Source organism: Triticum dicoccoides, chromosome 1A, assembly GCF_002162155.2.
Source record: "Triticum dicoccoides isolate Atlit2015 ecotype Zavitan chromosome 1A, WEW_v2.0, whole genome shotgun sequence".
In the NCBI taxonomy this organism is placed as follows: Eukaryota; Viridiplantae; Streptophyta; class Magnoliopsida; order Poales; family Poaceae; genus Triticum; species Triticum dicoccoides.
Window position 1 is genome coordinate 587,249,914 of NC_041380.1, and position 10,674 is coordinate 587,260,587.

A 10,674-nucleotide genomic window follows, 5' to 3' on the forward strand; every position below is an offset into this window, starting at 1 on the left:
GCATGGAGCTACTCAAAGATCTTAACAAAAGTCCCTTAGTGACCTTGGGCCAAAAGGGATCAGAAAGTACATTTGTAACCATGTGAACATGGCAAAAACATAATCAGTTCTTAGACTTAGTGAAAACTGGAGCATGCTGAAACAGATATCAAGTAGGCATGTTTACGAGCTCGATGCACTCACTACAGAGCAAGTCATGACAATCTAAGCATACACCCATTAAGTATACACAAAATACAAGCCATACATGGCAAGAACAATAACATAGCATGCACGGATCAACTACAACATCCTCGGCAAAATTGCTAACAAGTAGACAATCTGCCCAGATTCATGAAATGCCAAAAGTAGAGCTCGATTGACTCAAGCTAGGGTGCTCCATAATTTCAAAAAAAGACATGGATGGATAGAGCACTACAAGATTAACAAAACATTCTTACTGATCATCCTCAAAAGAGGCACGGATCACTAGGAAACAACATGAACATATGACATATTAAGATAAACAGCTCAAGGACTTAGTGGAAATGCTAAGTCCCTAAAATCAGCATTAACAAATGCACCACTTTGCAAGCTTGTGCTAGTCACCACACACATCACAAAAATACATGGATTGCACATCTGGATAGATGGCAAAACATGTAACAAAACTCATGAAGAGCTCAGGGGCATATCATGCACACAATAATCATGGCAAAAATGACAAATATCTAATTGGAGCAGCAGATCTGACAATTATCTCAAATAGCATTCTTCTAACAGCATTTAGGGCATCAAGATGAACTCAAATGAAAATGATGCAATGAGATGAAATGATGTACTCTCTGAGATGAACATTTTGATATGCTATATGCCCAAAACGGAGCTACGGATGAGGAGTTACGACATGATGAACATGAGCAAATAATTAGGGTTTCGGGGGTAAAAGTCAACCGAGACGGGATCCGGATCCAGATCTGGACGCACGGTTTACGAGGTTCGTCGGAGATGGACTTGAAGCTCGCCGGAGATGCTCGTCGAAGGAGGCGAGGAGGTGCGCCGGTGAGGGAGGAGGAGGCGGCCGACGGCCGGGCGGTGGTGGCCGGAGCCGTGGCGGCGGGCGGTGCCGGAAGCGGCACGGCGGGGCGGCACCGGAGCTCGCCGGAGCACAGGCGGCGAACAGCGTGCGGCGGCGGGGCGAGGTAGGAGAAGAGGCGGCCAGCGCGGGCGCCTCTAGCCCAGGCGGCGACGGGAGAGGGCCGGCCTTGGGCCCTCGCGGGCCTCGGCGGGAGTGGCGGCGATGTGAGGCTCGCGGGGCTGACCTGGTGGCGGCGGAGCGGGTCGGACAATGTCCGGCCCGGCGGACTTTGTCCGGCGGCGGCGGGAGGGGATGGATCTAGGGTTTCGGGAGGAAGGGGAAGGAGAAATTCGGGGGTGTCTTTAAATAGGCACAGAGGGAGCTAGGAGAGTCCAAATGAGGTGAGGTTTTCGGCCACGCAATCGTGATTGAATGCTCTAGATGATGGAGAGGGTTTTGGTGGGTTTTGGGCCAAAATGGAGGGGTGTTGGGCTGCAACACACATGAGGCCTTTTCGGTCCCTCGGTTAACCGTTGGAGTATCAAATGAAGTCCAAATGGTACGAAACTTGACAGGCGGTCTACCGGTAGTAAACCAAGGCTGCTTGGCAAGTCTCGGTCCAATCCGGAAATGTTTAATCCCCACACGCAAAAGAAAGTTAGAAATGACCACCGGAGGAGAAGGAAGCGCCGGAATGCAAAACGGACAACGGGGAAAATGCTCGGATGCATGAGATGAACACGTATGCAAATGCAATGCACATGATGACATGATATGAGATGCATGACAATGATAACAACACACGGAGACAAAAACTCGAACCTGAGAAAATAAAATAACTTAACGCCGGAAACGGCAAGAGTTGGAGTACATATTGGGAAAATCATATCCGGGGTGTTACAACACTCCACCACTAATAAAGGATCTCATCCCGAGATCTAGGACTAAAAGAACACCGAGTATTCAGAACGGAGGTGATCCTCGCGTTCCCAGGTAGCTTCACGGTCAGAATGGTGTGATCACTTGACTTTGAGGAATTTGATTGACTTGTTGCGAGGCTTGCGTTCAGTCTCTTCAAGAATAGCAACGGGGTGCTCATGATAAGAGAGATCTTCTTGGAGCTCGATGTCCTCGAAGTTGACGGTGCGGTCAGGAGTCTTGAAGCACTTTCGAAGCTGAGAGACATGGAACACGTCATGCACATTTGCAAAGTTTGAAGGAAGCTCGAGTTGATAGGCGAGATCGCCTCTCTTGCTGACGATCTTGAAAGGTCCCACATATCTGGGGGCAAGCTTCCCTTTGATACCGAAGCGACGAGTACCTTTCATAGGAGAGACGCGGAGGTAAACATGATCTCCGATCTCGAAAGCCAAATCATGGTGCTTACTATCATAGTAGCTCTTCTGGCGGGATTGGGCTGCTTTGAGGTTATCTCGAATGACTTTGCACATTTCCTCTGCCTCTGTGATTAAGTCATTTCCGAGAAGCTGACGTTCACCGGTTTCAGACCAGTTGAGAGGGGTACGACACTTCCTGCCATACAGAATTTCAAATGGGGCCTTGCCCGAACTTGCTTGAAAACTGTTGTTGTAGGAGAATTCAGCATAAGGAAGACAATCCTCCCACTTCATGCCGAAGGAGATCACACAAGCCCTGAGCATATCTTCAAGAATCTGGTTGACACGCTCGACTTGACCGCTAGTTTGAGGATGGAAAGTTGTGCTGAAGAGGATGTTGGTGCCCATGGCCTTCTGGAAAGATTCCCAAAACTTGGAGGTAAAGATGCTGCCACGGTCTGAAGAGATCACTTGTGGAATACCGTGCAGAGAGACAATTCGAGAGGTATAGAGCTCCGCCAATTGAGCTGCAGTGATTGACTCTTTGATAGGCAAAAAGTGAGCCACTTTAGTGAGTTTGTTGATGACAACAAATATAGCATCATTGCCACGCTTGGACTTTGGAAACCCAGTCACGAAGTCCATCTCAATGTGGTCAAACTTCCATTCTAGAATGGCAAGAGGTTGGAGGAGACCAGCTGGCCTTTGGTGTTCTGCCTTCACTCTTCTGCAGACATCACACTCATTCATGAATTGAGCAATCTTGCGCTTCATTCGAGTCCACCAATAAGCCTGCTTAAGGTCCTGATACATCTTCGTGCTCCCAGGGTGAATGGAGAGGAGAGAATTGTGAGCCTCGTTCATGATCAATTTACGGAGTTCACCTTTGGGCACAACAATACGATCCTCGAAGAAGAGAGTATCCTTGTCATCAAGGTGGTAGCACTTGTACTTGGGTTGACTCTTGGCAATCCCAATCTTCACCTTTTTCACCATAGCATCAAGAAGCTGGGCTTGGCGAATCTGGTCTTCCAAGGTAGGAGAGACTTGAAGGTTGGCGAGGAAACCTTGAGGAACAACTTGTAGATTAAGCTTGCGGAAAGCTTCACAAAGCTCGGGTTGATAAGGCTTGAGAATCAGACTGTTGCAATAAGCCTTCCTGCTCAAAGCATCAGCAATCACATTGGCCTTGCCTGGAGTATACTCGATACTCGGATTGTACTCTTGAATCATTTCAACCCATCGAGTTTGCCTGAGGTTGAGATTAGGCTGCGTGAAGTTGTACTTGAGACTCTTGTGATCAGTGAAAATGTCCACTTTTCTTCCCAATAAGAGATGTCTCCAAGTCAAAAGAGCATGCACAACTGCCGCCAACTCAAGGTCATGAGTGGGGTAGTTCTTCTCGTTGGGTTTCAACTGGCGAGAGGTATAAGCCACAACTTTCTTCTCTTGCATCAACACTGCGCCAAGACCTTGGAGAGAGGCATCACAAAAGACCTCGTACGGCTTGGATTCATCAGGCGGAGTCAGAACTGGAGCAGTGACCAATTTCTCTTTCAAAGTGTTGAAAGACATGTCACACTCCGGAGACCAAACATACTTGATGTGCTTCTGGAGAAGATTAGAGAGAGGCTTCGCGATCTTAGAAAAGTTTTCAATGAATCTTCGACAGTAGCTTGCGAGACCGAGGAAGCTACGGAGTTGCTTCACGTTCTGAGGTGGTTCCCAATTCACAATTGCAGACACCTTCTCAGGATTCACCGCAATGCCCTTGGCGGAGATGATATGATCAAGATAAAGAACCTCATCGAGCCAAAATTCGCACTTGGAGAACTTGGCGTAGAACTTGTGTTCCCTCAGCTTATCGAGTACCAAACGCAAGTGCTTGGCATGATCTTCCTTGTTCTTCGAGAAAACCAGAATGTCGTCGAGATAGACCAAAACGAAGTCATTGGTGTAGGCGTTGAAGATGAAGTTCATCATGCGAGAGAACGTCGGAGGAGCGTTGATGAGGCCAAAAGACATGACAGTGTATTCATATGAACCAAAGCTTGTCCCGAAAGCCGTCTTGGGAATATCTTGCTCACGGATTCGAATCTGGTGGTAACCCATACGGAGATCAATCTTGGAGAATACTTGGGCACCTTTGAGTTGTTCGAACAGCTCGTTGATGTAAGGAAGTGGGTATTTGTTCTTGATGGTCTTCTTATTCAATGGACGGTAATCAACACAAAGTCGGTCCATTCCATCCTTCTTCTTCACAAAAAGAACACCACAACCCCACGGAGAAGAACTAGGTCGGATGAGACCCAATCTCTCTTGAGCATCGAGTTGCTTCTTCAGCTCCTTCAACTCTTCAGGTCCGAGCTTGTAAGGACGCTTACACACAGGTTCCGTGCCAGGCTCAAGATCGATGACGAATTCAACTGGCCAGTGCAGAGGCATTCCTGGAAGCTCTTCTGGAAAGACGTCTTGATATTCGCAAACGACTGGAATTTGCGAGATAGCATCCAGCTCACCCTTCTCATTGAGAGAAAACAGCCAGATGGTATCATCACAACGGCAAAGACAATTACATCCTCAGACGAATGAGTCAATTGAATCTGCCTGGCTGCACAATCAAGATGCGCCTTGTGCTTAGAAAGCCAATCCATTCCGAGAATAAGATCAATATCCGAGTCACCAAGAACCATTGGAGAAGATAGAAATTTGTAGTCGCCCAAAGTGATAGTAACATCCGAAGCAATGTAGTTAGCATGCATGCGCCTACCGGGAGAGACAACTGCTAATGGACTAGGCAAAATTTGCAAAGCCAAACCATGCTTAGATGTAAATGGTCTCGAGATGAAACTATGCGATGCACCAGTGTCAAAAAGAACTTTTGCAGGGATATCGTCAACAGGAAGGTTACCCATGATGACATCTGACGAGTCCTCTGCCTGAGCTGCGTTCATCAAGTTGACCTTGGCGTGCTTGGGGTTATGCTTGACCATAGCTGAACTTGCCGATCTCATAGGAGGAGGAGGAGGGAGACGCCTCTGATTGAAGCATTTGTTGGCGTAGTGACCCTTCTGTTGGCACTTGTTGCACGTGACCTCTGAAAGTGGACGGTGATACGGAGCACTCGATCTTGGAGCTTGAGACGAAGTCTTGTTCTGAAAGCCAGGGTTGGGTGGGTGGGAAGATCCACTGCCACCTTTGCTCTTCTGAAACGGCTGACGAAACGGAGGAGGAGGAAGCCAATACTTCTGCTGCTTGGCCACATGAGTAGATGAAGAAGGAGTAGCATCTCTGACTCGCTTCTTGGAAGCATCACACCTCAGTTGAGCGGCCTCTTGCTTCAATGCCATGTTGTAGAACTCATCGTACCTCAAGGGCTCAAAGAGAACAAGAGCTAGCTGAATTTCTTCTCTGAGACCACCCCTGAACTGGTATATGATGCTCTTCTCGTCAGGGACGTCCTGCTTAGCAAAGCGGGCAAGCTTCTGAAACAACTTGTTGTAGTCATAGACAGACAAAGAGCCTTGCTTCAGGTTGCGGAATTCCTCACGCTTTCTCTCAACCACGCTCTAAGGAATATGATGAGCTTTGAAGTCTTGACGGAATTCATCCCAGGTAATCACACGGCCTCCTCTGGAATCCTTGTACTGCTGGAACCATTCTGCAGCTTGATCTTTGAGTTGGAAGGAAGCGAACTTGACGAAGTCCTCAGGCCTGACGTTACTGCACTCGAAATGCTTGCACAGATCCACGAGCCAATCGTCAGCATCAGTTGCCTCAACACAATTGCTGAAAGTCTTTGGCCCGTTAGCAAGGAACTGGTTGAGTGTAGCAAAGTGATTCTGATTGTTGCTTTGGTTGCCTTGGTTCGCTCGATTGCGCTCTTGAAGAATTTGCATGATCAACTGTGTGTTTGCATTGGTTGCGGCCATCACAGCTTGCCATGCCTCCGGAGGAGGAGGAGGTGGTGGCGGATCTTGATTCTGATTCTGATTGGTGCTCTTAGCGGGAGCCATCCTGAAGAGGGTGACAACCGTTAGCACATTGACAGAAAAAATGAAGCTGAATCAAACGGGTTGAAATTGCAACATATAGTCTTCACATCCGAACATAAGAACGAATGCATTCCACTTGAAATGGTCACATGTCCATAAATTGAGAAGCCACTTAGAATTTAGGTAGAGGAATAAATCAACAAGGTACGGATCAAGAATGAATACTCGGTAAAAATCCCAATCTCAAACCAAATATCCGTGGAAGAAAAGCTAGAGCTACAAGAATTCCCACCTATGAAACTCCCGAACCTTTCCGGTTATGCAATCATGTGTTGGGGATATAGGGGAAGCATAATATCTCACCCAAATCTAGCAAATCCTACATCCAGCTGTATCCATCCTTCAACACATAACCGAGAAAAACTTCGGAAACCATCTACCTCAACCTTCGAAAAGCATCCGTTATACAAGTTATGGCGATACTCCCGAACTCCCGCCCCAGTACTGGGTGGCGTCGAGGTTATCTCACCAACGAACTGCATAAAAGAGATTTTCTATGTCAGCGTACTAAACTCAGGTATTCCAGAACTGCAACGATAAAATTGTGACGACAACACCTCGGAGCTCAACTCCCCGGGACACTGCCACAACCCCTAAAGACAGGAGGCACCAAGAACAATGTTCTCGTCACAAAACCATTGGAACAATTCCAAGATACCCGCGTGATCCTAAAAAATTTATTAGTGAAATTTGAGAAGAGAAGAGTCAAAACTCTATGTCAGGATGCCTTACTAGAGCGATGATGAGACTGGGAAGTAAAAAGAATTCCTAAACTCTCCGATATATAATTCCTAAATGACTCAAAACATTTTTCTAGACACAACTCGGCCGCTAAAACGATCAAGCAATGGGGCTCCTAAGGTCGGGGAAGGCTCTGATACCAACTTGTAACGCCCTCGATGCGGCTATAGCTCCCACGTGTCGAGGCACGACTTAGAGACATAACCGCATTGAAAGCAATGTCGCAAGTTAGGCAATCTTCACAACATCCCATGTAATATAGATAATAAAGGGGAGATACATAGTTGGCTTACACTCACCACGTCAATAAAAGTACATAAATAGCATTACAACATTCAAACACTCATGGCCCGTCTACGGCGTCAAAATAAAAGATAACCCAACATGCGACACGGTCCCGATCGCCCCAACTGGGCACCACTACTGATCATCAGGGAAAGACACGTAGAATCGGCGTGAGTCCTCGTCGAACTCCCACTTGAGCTCAAGTGCGTCATCTGGAACGGAGTCATCAGGCCCTGCATCTGGTTTGGAAGTAATCTATGAGCCACAGGGACTCAGCAATCTCGCACCCTCGCGATCAAGACTATTTAAGCTTATAGGTAAGGCAAGGTAAATATGTGGAGCTGCAGCAAGCGACTAGCATATATGGTGGCTAACCTGTTCACAAAAGAGAGCGAGAAGAGGAGGCAAAGCGCAAACGAGTAACTAGAGGGCAACCTGCGGCAAGCATTACTCCAACACCGTGTTCACTTCCCGGACTCCGCCGAGAAGAGACCATCACGGTAACTCACACTGTTGATTCATTTTAATTAAGTTAAGGTTCAAGTTATCTACAACCAGACATTAACAAATTCCCATCTGCCCATAACCGCGGGCACGGCTTTCGAAAGTTTAAATCCCTGTAGGGGAGTCCCAACTTAGCCCATGACAAGCTCTCACGGTCAACGAAGGAATAGACCTTCTCCCGAGACATTCCGATCAGACTCGGTATCCCGGTTCTACAAGACACTTCGACAAGTTAAAACAAATCCAGCAACACCGCCCGAATGTGCCGACAAATCCCGATAGGAGCTGCACATATCTCGTTCTCAGGGCATACTCAGATTGTCTTAGGTACGGGTAGGCCAGCCCAGAGTTTCCCCTGGTGGCCACCGGCAGCTGACAGGTGGACCAACACTCAGAGGAGCACTGGCCCGGGGGTGGTTAAAATAAGATGACCCCCAGGCTCCGGAAACCCAAGGGAAAAAGAGGCTAGGTGGAAAATGGTAAAACCAAGGTTGGGCATTGCTGGAAAAGCTTTAATCAAGGCGAACTATCAAGGGGTTCCCATTATCACCCAACTGCGTAAGGGACGCAAAATCCGGGAACATAACACCGATATGACGGAAATAGGGCGGCAAGAGTGGAACAAAACACTAGACGAGAGGCCGAGCCTTCCACCCTTTACCAAGTATACAGATGCATTAAGATAACAAGATAATATAATGATATCCCCACAAGTAAATAAGGTTCCAACAAGGAACGGTCTCCAATCTTCACCTGCAACTAGCAACGCTATAAGAGGGGCTGAGCAAAGCGGAAACATAGCCAAACAACGGTTTGCTAGGACATGGTGAGTTAGAGGTTTGACATGGCAATTTGGGAGGCATGGTAAGCAAGTGGTAGGCATCGTAGCATAGGCATAGCAAAAGAGCGAGCATCTAGCAAAGCAAAGATAGTAGTGATTTCGAGGGTATGATCATCTTGCCGGCAAAGTTGTCAGAGTTGACTGAATCATCGAAAGAAAACTCAATAGACTCCTCGTTAGCGAACTCGTCTCCCGAATCTACCCAAACAAGACAAACAAGAAAACGGAGCACAATCAACCATGTGCAAACTCAGACAACATGATGCAAACATGGTATGCTATGCGGGATGCGATATGTGATGCATATGCAAGATTTGACAAGGAATGAATGAACCTGGCCTCAACTTGGGAATACAAGTGTGCCACTGGAAATATGAGATGAAATCGCTTGAAAACGATATAAAGAACGCCAGAATCGGAGTTACGGTTTGGAAATGGCAAGCAATTCAAATATGACCACGTTCTGCGATTTACAGCAAGTAGCCATCTAAATGCAACAAGATAAACATGCTACAGCACCCAAACATGGCATCAAAATACATGGCAGGGATCCACTCATGATGCTTAACAAAATACTAGCACTGAGCTACGGCCAATTCATCCATTAACAGGTTCAAACAAGCATGGAAAAAATGCATTTGGTAAACAGATTTCAGACTTAGTGAAATTAACACTTGTCTGGAATTTCAGATCAGATAGCACACTTTGGAGCATGAAAACTATATGCTACAGGACCTGGACATGGCAAAGCAAAGCCTGGAATGGAGCTACTCAAAGAGCTTAACAAAAGTCCCTTAGTGACCTTGGGCCAAAAGGGATCAGAAAGTATATTTGCAAGCATGTGAACATGGCAAAAACATAATCAGTTCTCAGACTTGGTGAAAACTGGAGCATGTTGAAACAGATATCAAGTAGGCATGTTTACGAGCTCGATGCACTCACTACAGAGCAAGTCATGACAATCTAAGCATACACCCATCAAGAATACACAAAATAAAAGCTATACATGGCAAGAACAATAACATAGCATGCACGGATCAACTACAACATCCTCGGCAAAATTGCTAACAAGTAGACAATCTGCCCAGATTCACGAAATGCCAAAAGTAGAGCTCGATTGACTCAAGCTAGGTTGCTCCATAATTGCAAACAAAGACATGGATGGATAGAGCACTACAAGATTAACAAAACATCCTTACTGATCATCCTCAAAAGAGGCACGGATCACTAGGAAACAACATGAACATATGGCATATTGAGATAAACAGCTCAAGGACTTAGTGGAAATGCTAAGTCCCTGAAATTAGCATTAACGAATGCACCACTTTGCAAGCTTGTGCTAGTCACACACACATCACAAAAATACATGGATTGCACCTCTGGATAGATGGCAAAACATGTAACAAAACTCATGAAGTGATCAGGGTCATATCATGCACACAATAATCATGGCAAAAATGACAAATATCTAATTGGAGCAGCAGATCTGACAATTATCTCAAATAGCATTCTTCTAACAGCATTTCGGGCATCAAGATGAACTCAAATGAAAATGATGCAATGAGATGAAATGATGTACTCTCTGAGATGAACATTTTGATATGTTATATGCCCAAAACGGAGCTACGGATGAGGAGTTACGACATGATGAACATGAGCAAATAATTAGGGTTTCGGGGGTAAAAGTCAACCGAGACGGGATCCGGATCCAGATCTGGACGCACGGTTTACGAGGTTCGCTGGAGATGGACTTGAAGCTCGCCGGAGATGCTCGTCGGAGGAGGCGAGGAGGTGCGCCGGTGAGGGAGGAGGAGGCGGCCGGAGCCGTGGCGGCGGGCGGCGCCGGAAGCGGCG